This window comes from Pygocentrus nattereri, chromosome 6 (genome assembly GCF_015220715.1).
Source record: "Pygocentrus nattereri isolate fPygNat1 chromosome 6, fPygNat1.pri, whole genome shotgun sequence".
Classification (NCBI taxonomy): Eukaryota; Metazoa; Chordata; class Actinopteri; order Characiformes; family Serrasalmidae; genus Pygocentrus; species Pygocentrus nattereri.
The window spans coordinates 43,931,931-43,951,798 of NC_051216.1; the positions used below are offsets into that span (position 1 = coordinate 43,931,931).

Below are 19,868 nucleotides of genomic sequence, written 5' to 3' on the forward strand. Positions count from 1 at the left end.
CGTGTTGTCTTCACTTTTCACGGAGCTTGTCGAATTTTCCGTTCCACCTTAAATGGTGCAGCAGTTACATTCTGGCGCCTGTGCTCCTGAATGGACCTGCTTCACTATTTAAGGTGGAACGGAAAACTGTGCTAAGACGCTGGCGTTTCATTAAAAGGGAATTCCACCGATCTTTCGAATTTTCGGCATGACTGAACGTTTGAGGCGTGAGCAAAGCGGTTTGGTGAGAAATGCTTCACAGTGGTGCTGATAGGAACCAGGCGGCACAATGTCTACAACACGAGAATATACTGTCCAAAACCACAAGTGAAGCTACCCGTGCCTTCTGAGATTTTATATGTAACGTTGAGGGTAAAATAGTCATAAATCCGACACAATTCGGTTTTCTTTGGGGACTATTTTGCCTCACAACGCCCTTGATGTATCCCTCCACCATAAATAGATTTTTTAAAAATGGATTGCAATACATTTTAAGTCAAACATTTATCACAAAAACATTATAAAACTATGTCTCAGGCATTGGGCAGCATATATGTGACAATTTCATGGAATAAATGCCATTTCTGTGAGGGAGCTTTTAGAGGTGGACGTCTGGTTCCTATCATCGCCACTGTGAACAGTTATGACTCTAAATTTCTCTAGAACGAAGCATTTCACACCAAAACACTCTGAAAGACCTCGTACGCGTCTCAGCGGCTGAATTATTCCGAAATTTTGAAAATTCGGTGGATTTCCCCATTAAAACCGTAAATCCGCCCCCCCCCTCCTCCTCCTCCTCTGACTGGGACTCATCCCGGGGCTGTGACTGCACCCCCGTGCGCTGGCGGCGCTGCGGAGATTTGCTCCCCGTTTATCCGCCTCAGAGCGCTGGGCGAGCGGACACACGAAACAACAGCCAGCGGTCTGAGACGCGTCTCTCTCCTCCTCCTCCTCCAGCTTCTTTTCGTCGCTTTTCTCCTCGCCGTGGATTGTAAATTCGCGCTGCCTGGCTGCTTGAGTGATTCAGCCGATGCCGGATATTATTTTTGTGTGTTTTTACGTGTTATTTTCCTCCCATATTCTCCATCGAGAGGCCCCGCGGATTAAAGCGACGCGTAGCCGCCTCGGGGCGACCGTATCGGGGATGAAGTCTCGTTGGGGATCGCTGTGCTCGCTGTGGGCGGTTTGAGCCGGGAACCCCCCCCAGAATTTGTATTTATTGATTTTTTTCGCCTCGGAAAGAAATAAAACACCAGTTTCCCCAACCCTGGACACCTCCGGAGCAGTTTATGACGGTAAGCCTTTATATGAAGTGAACTCGGGGGGGAAGCTGAACTCGGGCTTTTCGCCTTTCTCACGGTGTCAGTATCGGGGGTGAAGCGGCTGCCGAGCTAAGCTAACCTAACCTAACCTAACCTGGCCAACCATAACCTCGTAAGATGCGTAGGTTAATAAAGTTTTTGGGTCACGGCGAAACACCAAGCTGAAGTCAGTGTCTTGTTGGAATTGCCCCGTTCCACCTTAAATGGTGCAGCAGTTACATTCTGGCGCCTGCCGCTGTTTAAGGTGGACCGGGACAGTTCGAACGAGAAGGCTCTCCGGTAACGTTAGTCTGGGCGATAATCCAACATTTATGCCTTTAACAAAAACAGACAGCTGCCTCATAACAACAGGGTGGGCTGGGGGGCTGCGTTATAACGTATATAGGGCAGGTTAGCCACTAGCCACGCTTTGAAAGGGGAACCCCACCCAAAAAATTCAGAATTCTTGCACAACTCTTCGTGTTTAGGTGTAAACAGTCGTGGTTTGGTGTGAAACGGCTCTCTTTACAGTGGTGTGGATGGGAACCAGGGGTCACAGCCACTACAGCAGGTTGTGTAGGTTATTCTCCAAAACCACCAGTCAACCTACACGTGTCTTCTAAGCCTTTACACGTAGTGCTAATGATGGTGAAATAGTGGAAAACCTGAAAAAGTTAGTTTTCTTTGGCTTACACCCTTACGCCCTCTGGCATGAATGGATTAAAATACATTTCAAGCCAAGCTTTTAAAACAATGTGCTGGATGTCAAGCAGTGAGTTCATAACCATTTAATGTAGTGACTTTCTGTGAGGCAGCCTTTAGAGGTGGACGTCTGGTTCCTGTCACCACCACTGTGAACGGTTCTGACTCTGTAGGTTCTCTATAACCGAGCATTTCAATCCAAACAACTTTGCATCCAAAGCCTTTGTTTACATCTCTGCCATTAAGTTAGACTGAATTTTTGTAATATCAGTGGAGTTCCCCTTTAAACAGTTGTATGTTAGTGGCAGAGGCAGACGGTGCGGCTGGTCTCATTAAAGGGCCCATATGGCATTTTTCTTGTATTTATTTTTGCTCTCCAGAAGTCGAGTTCTGATGTTTACGAGTTCGTGTACCAGAAAAAGAGCTGTGACCGTTTTCTAACTTTGTTGGCGTGAAATAATCTGTTTTTGTTATTGTGCCTTTAAGACTGATATATCGCTGTTGTCGGAGCAAAACCTCGTATCTAAAATTTTTGCTGTTTTTCTGTTTTTGACATCGTTTGGAAGTACCCGTTGACCTATACATTGTGTGTAAATTTCATGATGAGCGGACCAAAAGAAGTGACCCTAAATGGCTTGGAAAAAATTCTGGTTCCATTGACTTACATTAGAAGTAAAGTAGGTTTTTCCCTTCTCCTGTAAAGTTACCGTTTTGGAGATACGAGGTTTTGATCTGACAGCAGCGATATGTAAATGACCCCTGTTCTGCTTGATTTAGGCTTTCTGTATCTGTCAAAACACATCTTGTAATTGATTTCAGTGAAAATGTAGCTTTGACCGGCGACAGGTCCCAGCATAATGCATGCAAAGGACTGTCAGCTGAAAAAGTTTAACAGAGTGGAATATCTGATGGAACGTGCTCATGCGTCAGTGGGAGACGACTGGGCTTCGTACAGGAAGCAGCTCGGGCTGAAACACTCCTTGTAACTTCATTATGAGTGGGTGGGGCTAAACTGCTTTTGGCTGAATAGACAGAATAAATGCAGTGAATAAATTTCGCTGCTGTCGGAACAAAACCTCGTTTTTCAGTTTTGGGCATATTTTGAAAAGGCCTGATGATCTTTACATTGTGAGTAAATTTCATGATGAATGGACCAAAAGAAACGGCCCAAATTGGCTTGGAAAGACGTCTGGTTCCATTGTCTTACATTAAAAGCAAAGTAGGTTTTTTCCTTCTCCTGTAAAGTTCCCATTTTGGAGGTACAAGGTTTTGATCCAACAACAGCAAATTTGTTTTTGTGACATCACAAAAACAACAAGGCTGTTTTTGCAGCTTAGTTTCCATAGATGGACTGGGGACTGAGCAGCACGGTGGGTTTTAAACGCTTACCAGTGTTTACATACCACATCTAATCATCAAAAACACATTTTTTGAAGATATGGATCCTTTAAACTTACATATGCTGAGCTTGTCCGCGCACTCAGTCACTGTGATGGATTTCTATGCCTTGTGTTTCTTGTTTGTTGGGGAAGTGGGCTATTTTAACGTGCCACAGGCCTAAAAATGTCCTTTTTTTAAACCCATGTTGAGAGCTCGCCCCGAGCAGCGGCAGTCGGTGACCCTGGGAAATGCTGACGGTGTATTTATAGGGAAGAGCTGGTTCAATGATTTTGATTGATTGATCGATTGAGTCAGTTCCTGGCTGTGTTTAGGTGACATCATCCTTAACTTTTATGTCAGGTGGACTTTCATATTAGACTTCGGCTGGTTTCCCTGATCCAAGCGCTGGTACTGAACCCTGCAGCGTGGTGGGTCTCCAGAGCTGGTGTTGGACACCATTGATTTCCCAGACTTGATGCATCTCAAAGCTTATTATTGAGCAATTACATGGAAAGCAGTGCTGACAGGCTGTTACTGTAGTGAGGAATGGAGGCCTGGACCTGCTGGTGGTTGGATTGTATTGGGATGTATTTAGGGCCTGACTAATGTGTCTGTTTAAAGGGTCCATATCCTTCACTGTTCTTGTCCCGCTTAGAACATTTGTCCGGGTTTATGTGCCAGAATTCAGGCCATTTTCCCAGCCTCACCTCATCACTTGGACTATATTAAACGAAACATGAAAATCTATTCGTAATATGTCTTTAAAGCTGATGTAAGTGAGCTCTACATGTTGTAGTTGTAGACATGAGATGCGACAGTAACGTTAGTGCCGGGCCCTGTGATGGACTGGCGACCTGTTCAGGGTGTTTCCTGCGTTCTGCCTGATTGAACGGCTGACTCATTTTTCTCCGCTCCAAATGATCCAAATGATCCGAAAAGTAAATTTTAACGTTACACTTCAGCTTGATTTTAGCAGCGGAGAACCTGCGTGACGCTTCTCAGAGCCTTTTCTACTGAATATCGCACCATTTTTAATGGCGTGTCGATTCAGACTGGATTAATATCAGCTGAGGTTGTTTCTACGGCTCTTTGCTACTGAAGCGCGATTTAAACAGGATTAAAATCACTGGTAAAATTTACGGCACCCCTCCTCCCCAAGTAAAACTAATCTCGCCCGAATAGGGCGTGAGATTTCTTTACAGTGGTGGTGATGGGAACCAGGGGTCATGATGCTTTCAAACACAAATATAGTCTTTTTATTTACCATCCAAACCCACCAGTGGACCTACATGTGCCTTCTGAGCTTTTATGTGATGTTGATGATGGTAAATTATAAATAAGTGTTCTCTGGGGGCTATTTTGCCTCCCAACGTGCCCCACGTGTGCCCCTCTGCCGTGTGCCCCTCTGCCGTGTGCCCCTCTGCCGTGAATGGATTGAAGGAAAACACATTTAGGCTGAAACTTTATCTCTAAACTGTCATAAAACCCTCAGGCAGCTCATTTATAGCGTTTCATGAACGGCTGAGCTGTATGACAGTGTTTTATTATTGTGGCAAATCACATCACGATACGTCAAGCCTTTCTGAGCATGTCGTCGACCTCATCAGTAAAAAAAAAAAACACACTTCCCGACTGCATGTTTTATTAAAAAGATCATAATTAGACCTGTTTAACTGGGTTCAGTGCAGCACAGAGTGTGAAATGTTAAATCAAAATAACTGGAGTCATAGTTTCTGTTAGGGCTTCTGCTCATGGTTATTTTCCCTGTCGGTTAGTCAGTTGATTATTTTCTCGATTAATCGATTCGTTGTTTTGGTCTGTTAAATGGTGTCCTCGGGTCCCCACCCCAAAGATGCTCAGATTGGTGTCCCAGAGGAGTTAAGAAACCACAAAATATTAAAATTTAAGAAGCAGGAATCAGAGAAATTGCACTTTATTCTGTCTTAATCACTCAAACCGATTAGTCGATTACCGAAATAGTTGGCAATTCATTTAATAGGTGTCATCTAATCGATTAATTATCGCAGCTCTAATTTCTGATCGTGTTTTTAAAGGGAGGCACTGCTTTGTCTGTTTCAGCTTATTATATATCAGATTATGAATGTCCTAAAAATAAATTTCTCCCTTATTTCCAGCCTCTGATTTATTGTAGTGATGTTCTGTGAGGGAGCTCCTCAGACGTCTGGTTCCCATCACCACCACTGTGAGCTATCCTGGCTTTTCTTTAGATCAGAGCACTTCACATCAGATCGCTCAGAAATTGTGAAAAATAGGTGGAACTGCCCTTTAAAACTGAAAGCGGTAAGCTTGGCTGCTTTTGAAATTCAGGATGCTCCTGCGTTTGAGCTGACAGCGCATTCCCAGCCCATTTTGAAGGGGTTAATTTTATGCGGGACCATTTGCCGGCGGTTTCGGGGGGTCAGCTGTTGGAAGACGATAGCCTGCGGTGAGGGTCCGGGCGCACACTGACATGCACCTGAGCCGGAGGCATGTAGAGCCGGCTGGAGGGGGGGGGCGGAGAGGGTAAATGAAGGCAGGTGTCTGGACAGTTGGGAGAGTAACACCTGCCCACTTTAAGACTGGAAGCCTAAATGTCTCAGCATGTCTGAGGGGTCTGCACCGCTAACTGTTGACTGTTCGGGGTAGAGTTGGTCAGTATGACAATACAGGGTGACTCAGAGATTCATCCAGTTTCAAAACTTGTAAATCGTTACAGAACAATACACACACACACACACACACACACACACACAGTTTTCTAAGCTGCTCCCTCAGGGTCACGGGGGTGCTGGAACCTATCCCAGCTGTCATTGGACGGAAGGCGGGATGCACCCTGGACAGGTCACCAGTCCGTTGCAGGGCAGGCAGACAGACACACACATTCACTCACACATAGGGGCAATTCAGCATGTCCAATTGGCCGGATTGCATGTTTTGGGAATGTGGGAGGAAACCCACGCAGACACGGGGAGAACATGCAGACTCCACACAGAGAGGACCCTGGTCGGCCGGCCAGGGAATCAAACCCAGGCCCTTCTTGCGGTGTGCCGACGGTGCTACCCACCATGCCACCGTGCCATTCCCAGAGCAATACAGTACATTGTAATGGTGGGGCAGTCGTGGACTGGATGTTAGGGAACTGGCCCTGTGACCGGAAGGTTGCCAGTTTGAACCGCAGAGCCGACAGTCCATGACTAATAACTAATAACCCCCAACTGCTCCCCGGGCGCTGTGGATTGGGCTGCCCACCGCTCTGGACAAGTGTGCTCACTAGTGTGTATGTGGTGTTTCACTTCACGGATGCGGAGGTGGAATTTAAGTGGCACTTAAAACTTATGGTTTAACCTTTTAAACTCATTTTAACCAGCGGTGGTTCCAAAACGTTCATCGTCATGTTCTTCATAACGTTCATATTCCATAAGCTCCATTCAGAAGCTGGGCGTCGTGTGAGGCTGTAGCTCTTCTCTCCAGTCTAATAGAAGGTGATGTCATTTTAAACCCTTATAATAAAAGAAGCTGAACTTTGTTTTTCTACTGAAAGTCGACCCGTTTTTCCCCAAATCTGGGCTGTAAACTATAAACAGACGGCGTCTCTTCAGTGATCTGCTCTGTTACTCTCTCACTTTTATAAAATAATACTAAGATTTTTGTCTTTCAGCGGTAAATTGTAAGCATGTAGTGATACGTGTGATCATAAACTTATAAAACGCGTTCTGTTAATTTGAGATTAAGATTACGAGACCCTTATTAGTCCCACAACGGGGAAATTTCACCTCCGCATTTAACCCATCAGTGCAGTGAAACACCACATACACTCTAGTGAGCACACACACACACACTAGGGGGCAGTGAGCACACTTACCCGGAGCGGTGGGCAGCCCAATCCACAGCGCCCGGGGAGCAGTTGGGGGTCAGGTGTCTTGCTCAAGGACACCTCAGTGATGTGCTGTCGGCTCTGGGGATCGAACCGGCGACCTTCTGGTCACGAGGCTGGATCCCTGACCTCCAGCCCATGACTGCCCCCTTGAGGGGAGCTTAAAAAATAAAATGAATAAATAAATAAAAATGCACATTATTTTTATGTAGTTACTGAACAGTTTGCCTTAGGATTTGGTCACGTGAATTTAGATGTTAAAGCAAAGATACACCCGTGAACATAAAGCTTAAGTTAGCGCTCAATATGAACCTCCTCCAGCCGCACGGACGACATCAACCTTCAGAAACAGGTCCTGTGCTAATAGACTGTACTAGTCCTGAGGAGGAGAGCTGGACAGAGTATTTCTCCTTCTGTGCTTTCCCACAGTTTGGCTCACAGTGATGGGCGGAAATGAGCTTGGCTAAACTTTTATTTGTTTGTTCTCGTGGATGGATATCGACTAGTTTTTCAGTCTGAAGTAGATTGTGTTTTTCTCTTTTGCGTTGCTTCTAGAAACTAATTTTAATATACTAGTTTTAATATATGCGAGAACACTTAAGGAAATGAGTCTTGCGATGACGCAGCAGCTGTTTATTATGAATCGATTGAGTTTTGTTCATAAGATCGACCTTGCAGGCTTTTTTGTTTGCCAAGTCAATATATTGCGTAAGTCATGACTTTAAATGTGCTTGTTCTGCAAATCCAGAAGAGCTGCAGGTCAGTCTGATGGGGCCAGATGTCATTTAGTAACAGGAATGCACATCTAGTGATAACCGGTGGGGGAATTTGGCCTGAAGTGAGCCTGAATTCAAAATGTCTCGTTTGTTATGGACGGAGAATGAGGTATGATTTCCCATTCGGGAAAGGGAGGGAGGTTTGTACGCCCGTCAACACCAACATCCGGCCTCTCGTCGGCGCCACGCAAGCTAGCACGGCTGAAAACGGACACTTTTAAGACGACATTCGATCGACAGCTGATTTGGTCCGACTCTGAAGACGAGACCACACTAAATTCCCAAACTGTCGACACCACTGAGCAGCTTTTCAGTCGGCAGCTGTGACGGAAGAACCTGGAATCAGCCAGAAATGAACCTCCATTCGCCAAACTAAACGGGCTGTGAGAAGCTTTACAGACCAGCTGGAACAAAACAACATTAATACTGATCTGGAAAAACTGACCAAACTGAGCTGAACCTGATATTGCGGCAGTTTTAAGGCTCGGTCTGTGCTTCAGAAGGCGTGACTCACACCCACAACACAACGAGTGGGTGGAGTTCGTTACTCTGACGTAGCCACGAGCTGCTTGTTAAGTAACTATAATTTGGTGGAAGGAACTGCGAACATTAAAACATATTAACCGCCAGTTTATTAATTTCTTCCTTTATTTATTAAACCGTTGAATAAGAGCAATAGAACACGTGAGGTCATGCGTTATTGTGAATGACGTCACGGCTGTGATGATCTACGGCGACCAAATCGCAGCCGTGACGCTATTTCGCGATGACGCGTTCCCTCTCAGGTTCTGTTGCTTAAATATAGCACCCAAAAAGGTTCTGCTGTTATGATATCAAGCTTCAACACTTTTGGTGCCATATAGAATTACCATCAGGTTTTAACCGGAATAAATTTTAGAATTTAGTACCAAACCTGATACATTCATTAAATTATGTTGAGAATTTTATACCATTAGGTCTATGGAAATCGATATAGGTCTAGTACGAATGACCTTGATGGTCATTGGTGCTTTTCTATGTGCTATAGCTTCACTTTCTGTCGCCCAGCCCCAGAGCCCCTCTGTCGCCGGGCCACAGAGCTGCGATAGCCTTCAGCCGGCTGCAGTGGTCTTTGTGTCCTTCCGTCTTCGGAGGAAAAGAACAGTTGCACCATTTAGCACCATTTCAACAAGTCCGAGGTCACGTCTGGACTAGCTAGAGATTTGCTAAACGGCCTTAGTGAGGTATCTAGTGGGCTTCCTGTCCAGCTGCGCAGCTCGCCAGCACGTCTCCCCTCCCTCACCAACACGCCGTGTCCTCCTGAGTGATGACCCTGACACGATCAGGACTGCAGCTCATAAAGTCTGAGCTGCAGGCCGGATCAAGAGGAGACTTGCCCACCACGGGAAATGCTTGAAAAGCCATTGTGGCAGCTTCTCTCTGCCCCACCTCACTACGGAAAACCTCCAGAGGTGTTACAGAACGGATGATTAGTAGTGTTGTCATGGGTGTTATGTGTACAGATAGCTCTGTCAGCACCTCCGTAGTGGCCGCTCTTGGGGCCAACCAGAGCGGAGAATGAAGACGTGGTGAATGCTGTTCAGTAAGGAGGGCTGCACCGCTGTTAACATTAGACCCTTGTTACTGCAAACCAGCAGCATTTGGTTTCCTAAAACATGTGTAGTTGAAGATTCATCCAGTTTAAAAATGATTTATTTCACTGGTGAGTCGTCACAGATCAATGCAGTGAACTGTAAACGGTTTAAGTGAGCATAAAGTTTATTATGTAGTTTTACAAGGTCTCAGTCTGAACCTCCTCCAGCTGTAAAGACATCAACCCCACAGTCAAACTCATCCCAGACTGGATTGAGCGTGTCGGGTGTCGCTGCGCTCTCGGCTCTTTCAGGGCGATTTCGGAGATCATCCAGTGCTGTGGAACCAACAGTGCCTTGTGTTAGCTTGTGTGTTGTCCTCTATTCCCGTCTAATTTGCAGCTCCTCACGACAAAATAACAGGAAAGTCTGTTAAAAACGACGTTAAGTGAGCGATGCTGTTTGTACGTCTTTAAACGTGTGAGGGCTTTAAGAGTCGCAGTGTACTTGTACTTCTGTGAGGGTTTCTGGTTACAGACCCTCGTAGTCACCCTGAGGTGAAGTCAGGAAAGGTCAGGAGCTGCAGGCTGCGCCACTGAAACAGATGCTGTTTCTTTTTCTGTAACTATCAGTGAGCTGTAACCCAACCCTGACATAACAGCCGGAGAGTAAATAAGCTGCAGAGAACGAAACAAAAGAAGAAATGAAACGAGCGTCAGTGGGACATAAATTCCACTACTTGGGTACCAGTGAATCGGGAGGAGCAGCCTCGTTCAGGCCCAGCACCAGCTTGAGTTGGTGTACAAAAGCAGAAGCTTTAATAAAAAAAACACGTAAGTACCGAGGAACCGCGGTGGAACCATCACCCGTGAGTCAAACGCACGGCCCGCGGGCCGAATAGGACTGTCACGGGCCTGACTGGACCCACGAGCCTTGTATTTCGCTCATGCGTGATAGTTCCACCGCAGTTCTTCATTACTTACGTCTTCCATTTAAAGGATTATTTACAGGAGTACCCGCCTCGTTCAGATAAACTGTATTCCGAATGGCCTCAACCGGACTAGACTATTCCGACTGAGGTGTTTACGTGGACGTATTCTATTCCGATTGAGCTATTAATCAGATTATTAGTGGTTTATTAGGCTGCATGAAAACGTGCCTACTGTCCTATTCAGCCTGTGAAATTGGCATTTTCTGTTCCTATTAGCCCATTTCACCCTGAGATGCACTACAGTCCCCAGCATGCACTGCTGCATAGTGTACATTCTGACCCTCTTACCCAAGAATGGACTTTCCGATAGGGAATGTAATCGGATACCGGAGTTACACAGTTATTATTCTTCTATTTAACGGACTATTTACAGGACTACCCACCTCGTTCAGTCAGATAGAAACTCTTCCGAATGGACACAGTTGGACTGGACTATCCCGATTGAGGTGTTTACATGGACGTATTCTATTCCGATTGAGTTATAAGTCGGATTATTGATGGATTATTAGGCACGACTACTGTCTTATTCAACCCATTTCACCCTGAGATGCACTACAGTCCCCAGCATGCACTGCAACAGTTTGCGTTCTGACCCTCTTACTCAAACAGTCTTTGGGCCATTGCTTACACACAAAAGGGTGCCTGGTGTCTAGTTAAAGCAAATAGGCAGTTTAAAAAAACTAAAGTTTATTTCTGTTTAGAATAATTTTAATAAGTGGTTAATTCCCCTTTTGCCATCGCAGTTTTGGCATATTTTGAATTGTGAATGGGCAAATAGTTAAGTAGAAATGAAATGAAGCACAGCTGGCTGAGAGATTTGCTGAGAGTTTTTAATGTGGTCTGTTTAGAGGTTGAGTTTGACACCCCTGATCTGTCAGCATAGAAACGGAAGTTTGTTGGATTCTTGTTGATTCTTTTCTCGGATCCTTTTGATCTGAAATAAAAGCCACAGAGCTTGAAAGTCATCGGCGTGAAAAGTCGCAGAGCAGTGCAGGAGCTGATTCAACCCAACGGAGTTAAATTAAACACAAAAAGTGGCTAAAATGGAATCAAAACTTTACCAAAATACGTGCGACTGAGTAAATAGAGCCACACATGTACAAACAGTGCTGTGCAGAAGTCCGAGAGCACCCTCGTTTATTTAGCTTCCAGACTGAATAGCCAGCAAGCACAGCCTGTTTTAGCTTTTCAGCGTCAGGAAAAAAGCAGGAAATGTTTGTTTAGTGGTGAATTACACGGACGTCTCAACAGCTACATGTAATAGCAGGTTTTTGTTTTTTTTCGCTATTTATTGTGTCCTCCTTTTGCTTTTATTTCAGCTTCCATTCTTTCCATGCTTTGTTTTTCAGAGAAATCTGCTGATCTAGTTTTCCACACCTCCGAAGTTCAGGCTTAGACGTCGGTTGCATTTTCTGCTTCTCACAGTCCAAATATTGGCAGTTACAGACTTACTCACCAGTCCATAAGACCTGACTCATCTCCGTTTCAGCGTATTTAACACAGTTGATCTTTTTTTCCCTTACGTGCAAAGATGTTTGCCAATCTGATTGAATGCATTCTGATTATAGATGAAGACTGAGGTGTTTATGTTCTCTCTGCTCAACAATGTGATGGAAAATCTCTGTTTACATGCAAACTACAAGCAGTCTGATCCAGACTTGCGTGCAGGTCTAGAGAACCGTTTTGTGTGGACTTTATCAAGCATCACGCAAGCTCCAGTCAGAGTGAGAGGAGCAGCAGTGAGCAGTGCTTGTGTTTTTAAATTGCTTTAAAATGACGTCAGACTCAGGAAAACGTCCTTCCCGTGTCCTTATTAAAGAAAGCCGAGAGGAAGACGTCGTGCTCTGAGACACACAAGCTGGACGTCCATCCCACCGCCGTCTTTTAAAGACCAGAGCATGAACTTCGTCTCCTCTGCAGACCAGTTTCTGCTCCGCCCTGTTGAACGGCATAAACTTTCACTGTGACGCGACGCACATGCAGAACGGACTGAAACTTTCCCGGGAATGTAATCGGATACAGGTATTCATGGACGTATTCTACTCTGATTGAGCTATTATTTAGGTTATTAACAGATTATTGAGTGAGGGCTTCTTGACAGCTATACATCCTTTCAAACCCATAGCTCTGAGTTGTCTTTTCACAGTGGAAGGATGGACAGAAACACCTGTGGATTTTTTTTCCCAGGTCTGAGGAAAGAGTAGGGGCTAGATTTTCTCAAAGATGAAAGCTTTTAGAGCTGGATCATCTTCTGTCTAATCTCAGAAATATCTCCTTTGTAGATGCCATTGAGTAAGAAATGTATGTAGATACACCGATCAGGCATAACATCATGACCACCTCCTCGTTTCTACGCTCATTGTCCATCTTATCAGCTCCACTTACTGTATAGCTGCACTCTGTAGTTCTACAGTTACAGACTGTAGTCCATCTGTTTCTCTGATACTCTGTTACCCTGTTCTTCAGTGGTCAGGACCCCCATGGACCCTCATAGAGCAGGTACTGTTTGGGTGGTGGATCATTCTCAGTACTGCAGTAACACTGATGTGATGGTGGTGTGTTAGTGTGTTGCGCTGGTATGAGTGGATCAGACACAGCAGTGCTGCTAGAGTGTTTAACCACTCTGTCCACTCTCTGTCCGCTCTATTAGACACTCCTACCTTGTCAGTCCACCTTGTAGATGTAAAGTCAGAGACGACAGCTCATCTGCTGCTGCAGTTTGTGTTGGCCATCCTCTAGTCCTTCATCAGTGGTCACAGGACCCTGTTGGCTGGTTATTTTTGGTTGGTGGACTGTTCTCAGTCCAGCAGTGACACTGAGGTGTTTAAAAACTCCAGCAGCACTGCTCTCTGATCCACTCAGACCAGTGCAACACACCACCACCACCACCACGTCAGTGTTCCTGCAGTGCTGAGAATGACCCACCACCCAAATAGTACCTGCTCTGTGAGGGTCCATGGGGGTCCTGACCGCTGAGTTAAAGTAAATGAAAGGGTGGTCTCTGACTTCTGCACAGTCGTGGATGTTTCCAGCAGTGCAGTGAAGTGTGAAACTTTAAAAATCAGCCCAGACGGACGTTTAGAAATAACAAAGTCTCAGAGGTTTTCCTTGTGTTGAGGTTTTTCATGAGGTGTGGTGGCAATTCAGAATTTCAGAAGGAAGAAACAACCTTGTTAAACATGCTTTGGAGCTTCCTGCTGGTTTCCTTGGCCAGTTTTCTGAGCGTTTCAGACGGACCTAAATAGCCTGCCTCCTTTCCCCCCCCCCCCATCATTGTTAATTCAGGGCTTGTGACATGAGTCAGTGAGACAACGAGACGTTTTAAGTATAAATGAATAAAGTTCTCATGTCTGAAGGAAAGAGGAAGCCGTATCTGCTGCTGAAATATTTGCGCCCATGAGTCATCGCGATTCCATTGAAAGCCGAGCCGTGTGTTTTGTAATCCGAGATGAATGTGGGGGCAAGTAGAGCAGTTCGACATGCAAGTGCCCTGCACGAGCGCTGCGGTAGTAAAGTTGTTTTCGTTTGTCGAACCCTTGAGCTCTTTGGATTAAAGACCGAAAGCCGAACGCGGAGCAGAAGTACGTGTTGCCACCTTCTATTCACGCTCGTTTTTACACCGTGTGAGCCGTACGGTTCGTATAATTACAGCACTTTTCTTGTCCAGACCCCTGCGAGGGTTGAGTGGAGTTCAATCCTGGCAAAGCTTTTATCACGAAACCATCTTCTACGGTAGATTTTTGCCATTTTCTTCAAAGATTCTTGCGTTTTTGGGCTGTTTTGTCAGCCGCTGCAAGTTCCCTACTGACCGTCAAGCTCAGGCCAGTTTGTCGGTGGTTAAATCAGGTTGAATAACCTTTCTGTGACCTTTTCTGCATGCAAATGACTTGCTGTTTCTTCCCAGACGTTTACATGAGCCTCTGTGTGTTATAACAGATGCCAAAGATGAGCGAAACACTAAAACCGAGGACACCCGTTTACTCTTGACGCGTATCCCCAGTGAGTTCAGCTGGAAGTTAAATTAAAAGCACATCTGGAACGTCTGAGGTTGGTCAGGATGCTCACAGCACACAATAAAAACACATCTGGATGCTCAGACTCCTGCTCAGTGCCACTGCTTATTCCATTCCAGCCTAATTTGGAAGACTGGACTGAAGTCAAAGTACAGGAACAGCTGTTTTTGGTGTGTGTGTGTGTGTGTGTGTGTGTGGGTGTGTATGTAAGCGGACTGAGGCGTAACGTTCTGACCACCTCCTCGTTTCTACACTCATTGTCCACTTTATCAGCTCCACTTACTGTATAGCTGCACTCTGTAGTTCTACAGTTACAGACTGTAGTCCATCTGTTTCTCTGATACTCTGTTACCCTGTTCTTCAGTGGTCAGGACCCCCATGGACCCTCACAGAGCAGGTACTGTTTGGGTGGTGGATCATTCTCAGCACTGCAGCAACACTGACGTGGCGGTGGTGCGTTAGTGTGTGTTGCGCTGTTACGAGTGGATCAGACGCAGCAGCGCTGTGTGGTTCTTCATCGATTCTTTAGTAAAGAAAATGGTTCTATAGTGAACCGTGAACATTCAAAGAACCCTTTCCATGATTAAAGGGCTCTTTGCCTTGCGGAAGTGTTCTTCAGATCGATGGAGAATGTGAATGGTTCTATTTATAACCCGTTTGAAAAGGGTTCTATATAGCCACTAAAAAGGGTTCTATATAGCAATGCCAGCCTTTTCTGTGCTATACAGAACACTTTTCAAAAAGGTTCTGCAGAGAACCATCTACAGCACGTTCTACATTAGTCACAATGCGACGAATCCTTTAGTCATGCAATGAGTTCTTTGAGTGTTCATGTTTCTGCATAGAACCATTTTCTGTACTAAAGAACCCTTGAAGCACCATCATTTTTACGAGTGTGTGGCTTATTTGTGGCGTACAGTCATAACAGTTCTGTCAAAGCACGTTCCTGAGGACGAATTTCAGCCTGTCCGGTATTGACCGGCTCTTTAGGGAGCTAGAAGAGGCTCCAGGCAACACTTTTCGGAACCTTCGTTTGTGAGAGTTTTATCGTGACTTTGAAGCGGTCAGTGAATTTTGAGATTACAGGCTGCCGCTTGGTCTCGGGTCCACCTTTGATGAGCCGTAAGGTGAGCGAGAGAGCGCGGTCCGGCTGCACTCCGGCCTGCCGTGTGATGAAGCACAGATGAAGCGCTGCGTGCTCCACCACATCAGTCCAGCTCGGGATTAAGGGATTAGGTACGCTGGGCTGTCATAGTGGTTTCATGGTTTGCAGATGAGTCTACTGAGACTCGGAAGATGAAACAGGTAAGCTCATTAAGAGATTAGCATAAGCTTTGATGATTACTCATTGGGAATGCTTTGCGATGCTAGAGTTCAGCTGGATCAACAGCTCCTGTTGACTCATCCCAAAAAGGCTGCGCGTCGGGATGCTGACGGGCCGCGTCGGAGTTCTCCGGAACGTGTGTTTAAGGCTGACCTTGCGCTGCCGTGCGCTTGAAAGGCCTTTCTGCACAGATTCCTTGTTATCAGCAAGGATTTCCTCAGCCTGTGCACATCCAATCTGGCAGAAAGGGGGGAAAAATGTTTTCCGTTCTGACTTCCTCCTGTAGTTGCTCCTGGTCGACGTGCCGAATGTAGCCAGAGGCTGCAAAAGCGTCAGCCTCTGTCAGAGACTTGGCTTTGTGTGTGTGTGTGTGTGTGTGTGTGTGTGTGTGTGTGTGTGCGCGCTGCGGAGATCTGGTTACAAGCTCCTGTGGACACAGTGCTTGTGTACTCACCTGAGTCAGGAGAAACACCCGTCCCCCCTCCCACCTGCGTGAAAACGCACAAACTGCACATTGCAGTATTTATGTGGGCCTGGCGCAGCAGCGTGGGAGGAAAAGACTCTGTTTACTCTACAAAAATAAAGTTTGGTTCAAACAAACAGCACCACAGAAACAACTGCACCACAGATGGTCTCTGATTTACGTCCCCCCGTGATCCACCTGGATTCTGCCAGGGCACAGGCGGCCCCGCCCTCCCCCAGGGCCCACAGCAGAGCGTCGGAAACTTTTACGAACCTGACGGGACTCGACTACGGCTGCGGGAAATGTTCAGTAGTATTCGGAAATTCAAATGTGGGGGGAAAAGCTTTGTTTTATACTTTTATTTAACCTCAACTTCAGTCCAAATACGTCTCCCATAACACACACACAAAAAAAAGGTTCTTTAGTTAAGAAAATGATAGTGTAGAACCATGAACACTCGAAGAACCCAGGGTTCGTGGCATCATAAAGGGGTTCTTCAGACTAATGGAGAATGTGTTTTAGGTAATTCCATATTAGGTCATTCCAGACGAACGTCGTCTCCGCAAGACGTCTGCTGAGGCCTTTAGTCTTCTACAGGTGGGCTTCACACTCTGAGCATCAGCCTTGAGAATGGCCAGCTTTGAGCGGTCATCCAAGTGGACGGATGCGTTAAGCCACTTGTTGCGAGCCTGAGGCTTTGCATGAAGTTCAGGGCTTCTATTGATCTGGGAAGTGTGTAATAAACACTGAGGAGTCCCGTCAGTGAGCGCTCTCTTCTGTTAACTCCTCAGCGCTCAAACGCCTTCAGCCGTCTCAGTCTCTGGGGAGACATCGCCTCGCTAATGAAAGAGCGGACTCGTTTACAGGCTATTGATCGCGGTGGATGTTCTTCATTCGAGCCCTGGCAGTTTCTCAAAGCCAGGCATCCGCTGCACTTTCAGCTCGTATGACTAGGAGCTGCTCTAATAACGTTAGATGGTGTTTTAGTTCAACGCAGTTAAAAGGCTTGAGTGATTTTTATTTATTTATTTTTTCTTTTCAAGGTGTTTGTTTACTTTTTCACGTCTGTTAAATGCACTTTTTTGCCGTGGTGGTGGTGGTTGTAGTTGTACTAACAGCGGGATGATTTTAATTAGCTGGTAATGGGGCTTATTTCTAACAAATGCATGAATGTGTGCTGTTGCTAGTAGTTAACGCCTCGTTTGACCTCATTCTTTATCGTTATCAGTATATGTCCGTGTTTTTTTAGATATCGACAAACTATTCAGTTCTTTTAGTTGGAATGAGCAGCTGATGGTCAGAGAGATCTGTGCGCTCTAGGTTTCTGGCTGGTTTAGGTCCACAGTTGAGCTGTTCTGGCAGGCGTGCACTGATATGTTTTCCATGTACATTTATAAAATGTAGAAATTAGGATGGACAGTCAGGATTATAGAGAGATTGAACACTTCTATAGGTCTTCACATGCAGTAAAATCAATAAAATGCAGATACTTTAGTTTGAATTTTTCAGTTATTATCAGTTTGAAATAGTGGTCAAATCTATACATCACTGCTGTCGGAATTCCCATTTTTCCAGCATTTCCATTTTTGACATTTTTCAGTTTTTGACATAGTTTGAAAATACATGTTTCTCTTTACTCTGTGTATAAATTTTATTTGTACATTGTACGGAATTAGTGAAAACTACGGTCCCACAGCTAAAACACTATTAAAAAAAAAAAAAAAAAAAAAAAAAAAAAATATATATATATATATATATATATATATATATATATATATATATATATATATATATATATATATATATATATATATATATATATGTGTGTGTAAACTTCAGTTATTTTATTCAGTGACCTGTTTAAACTCGTCATTAATTTTGATAGTGATAAGCGCTATATGTATATATGTATGTGTATATATGTGTGTGTGTGTGTGTGTGTATATATATATTTATTAGTGTGTATATATGTGTGTTTATATATGCATCTGTACGTATTTACGTTTGTCACAGCAGGGAATGTTACTGCACATCTCTCTGATCTTTTCCCTCATGGCTCCGACGTCTTCATCTTGTGAGATCAGTCATGCTCCAGATCAGGTTTACAAAGCAGCAGCGCCTTTCAGAGAGGAGTCCTGAGGCCTGTTCGCTGCGCTATTGTGATATGGTGTAGTGTGATGCTTCTCAGGGCCACAGAGGTTCAGGCCTTCAGGTTCATGCTTACCATCACGCGAAGGTCACAGTGGAACGTCTTTAGTGGAGTGGAGACTTTTATTTGCCCAAGTGTCTTTTGTAGGTCGTGTTTGATGCCCTGGCTGTTCTGACTTTCTAACTTTGAGCGGTGAACGAAAAATCATGACTGAACCCAAAAAATAAGACGTCCTTTTAATTCAGTAAGAAAATAATGCAGCAGCTCTTCAACAAGCACAAAAAACTGCATTACATCAGTAAAACGTAGTTTTCAGTGCATTTTGTGAGTTTTGCTCTGTGATGTGTTTTTGATTGTGAATCAAAGCTCCAACTGCCAAAACAAGACAAGCATGACAGACAAGTAACGTCCTTAGGATACAAGTACATTTGAGTGCACTCAAAGTGTGAAAGGTTTCAAGTCACAAGAGCTTTTATTTTTTAGTTCTTGGTCGCTTTGTTTGTTTGTTTGGTTGTTTGTTTGTTTGTTTGTTTGTTTTTTAGATCAGTGAAAATAATTCCAGTCTAATGTTGGTAGGGGAGTGTGGGGCAGACAGGTTTAAGGCAAGTTTAGTAACCCGGGAGACTCACAGACCAAACGCATGCGTTGTAAATGTGACACGTGACGACTCGGCCAATCAGATCTGTGCATTACGATGAGCTCTGAGACTCGACTGAGTGACGCCACACAGGGGAGGGACGAGGCGAGAAACGGCAGTCAGAGAAGGAAGTGAGTCAGAGGGAGGTTGTGTCACATGACGTGATCTGTTGTTGAAATCTGACTGAACCGGACTTTGTTTGATCTGATATTCAGTTGTCGACTGCGAGATGTTGATATTCCTACTAGGCTACTTCAGTGGACAGTGTATGGCACTGAATCATAACGCGGTTGGATATTATGATGTTCTCGACCTGCTTGAGGACATTTTCTCTAACTGGACCGTATTGAATTTGAATTAAAGACCCCTGATGTAGCCGTTGTGCAATCAGATAATCAAAGAATCAGATAAGTGCAAAGAACCTGTTGACATCTTGCATCAGCAGGTGTTTCATGTCTAGACTGTATCTGGATTCAACTTCATCCTGACTCCGTTTACACTTTTCACCAAAAAGCATCCCCAAATTGAGCAGATCAGATTGTGCTTCTCCTGCGTAAAAACACAGATGTTGCCGTCTTTATTGTGCTATTTTCTTGATGCTATAGAGTGGACAAGCTTGGCCTGGAGTCCGTGAGCGCTCTTGACTTGGTGCTGAATTCAGCCTGGCACGTTGTTCCATATGATCTCACCTGCTAGTCAGCACTCGGA

At 45.0% G+C, this 19,868-nt stretch overlaps 1 protein-coding gene across 1 annotated transcript in view; it reads left to right on the forward strand.

Annotated features, from left to right (window-relative positions):
• The first annotated feature begins 868 nt into the window (after positions 1-868).
• ptpn4a (protein tyrosine phosphatase non-receptor type 4a) overlaps positions 869-19,868 on the forward strand; it is an 89,556-nt gene continuing 70,556 nt past the window's right edge. The window contains exon 1 of the mRNA XM_017703016.2: positions 869-1,274. The gene's annotated coding sequence lies outside the window, so the exon portion shown is untranslated. The remainder of the gene's footprint in view (positions 1,275-19,868) is intronic.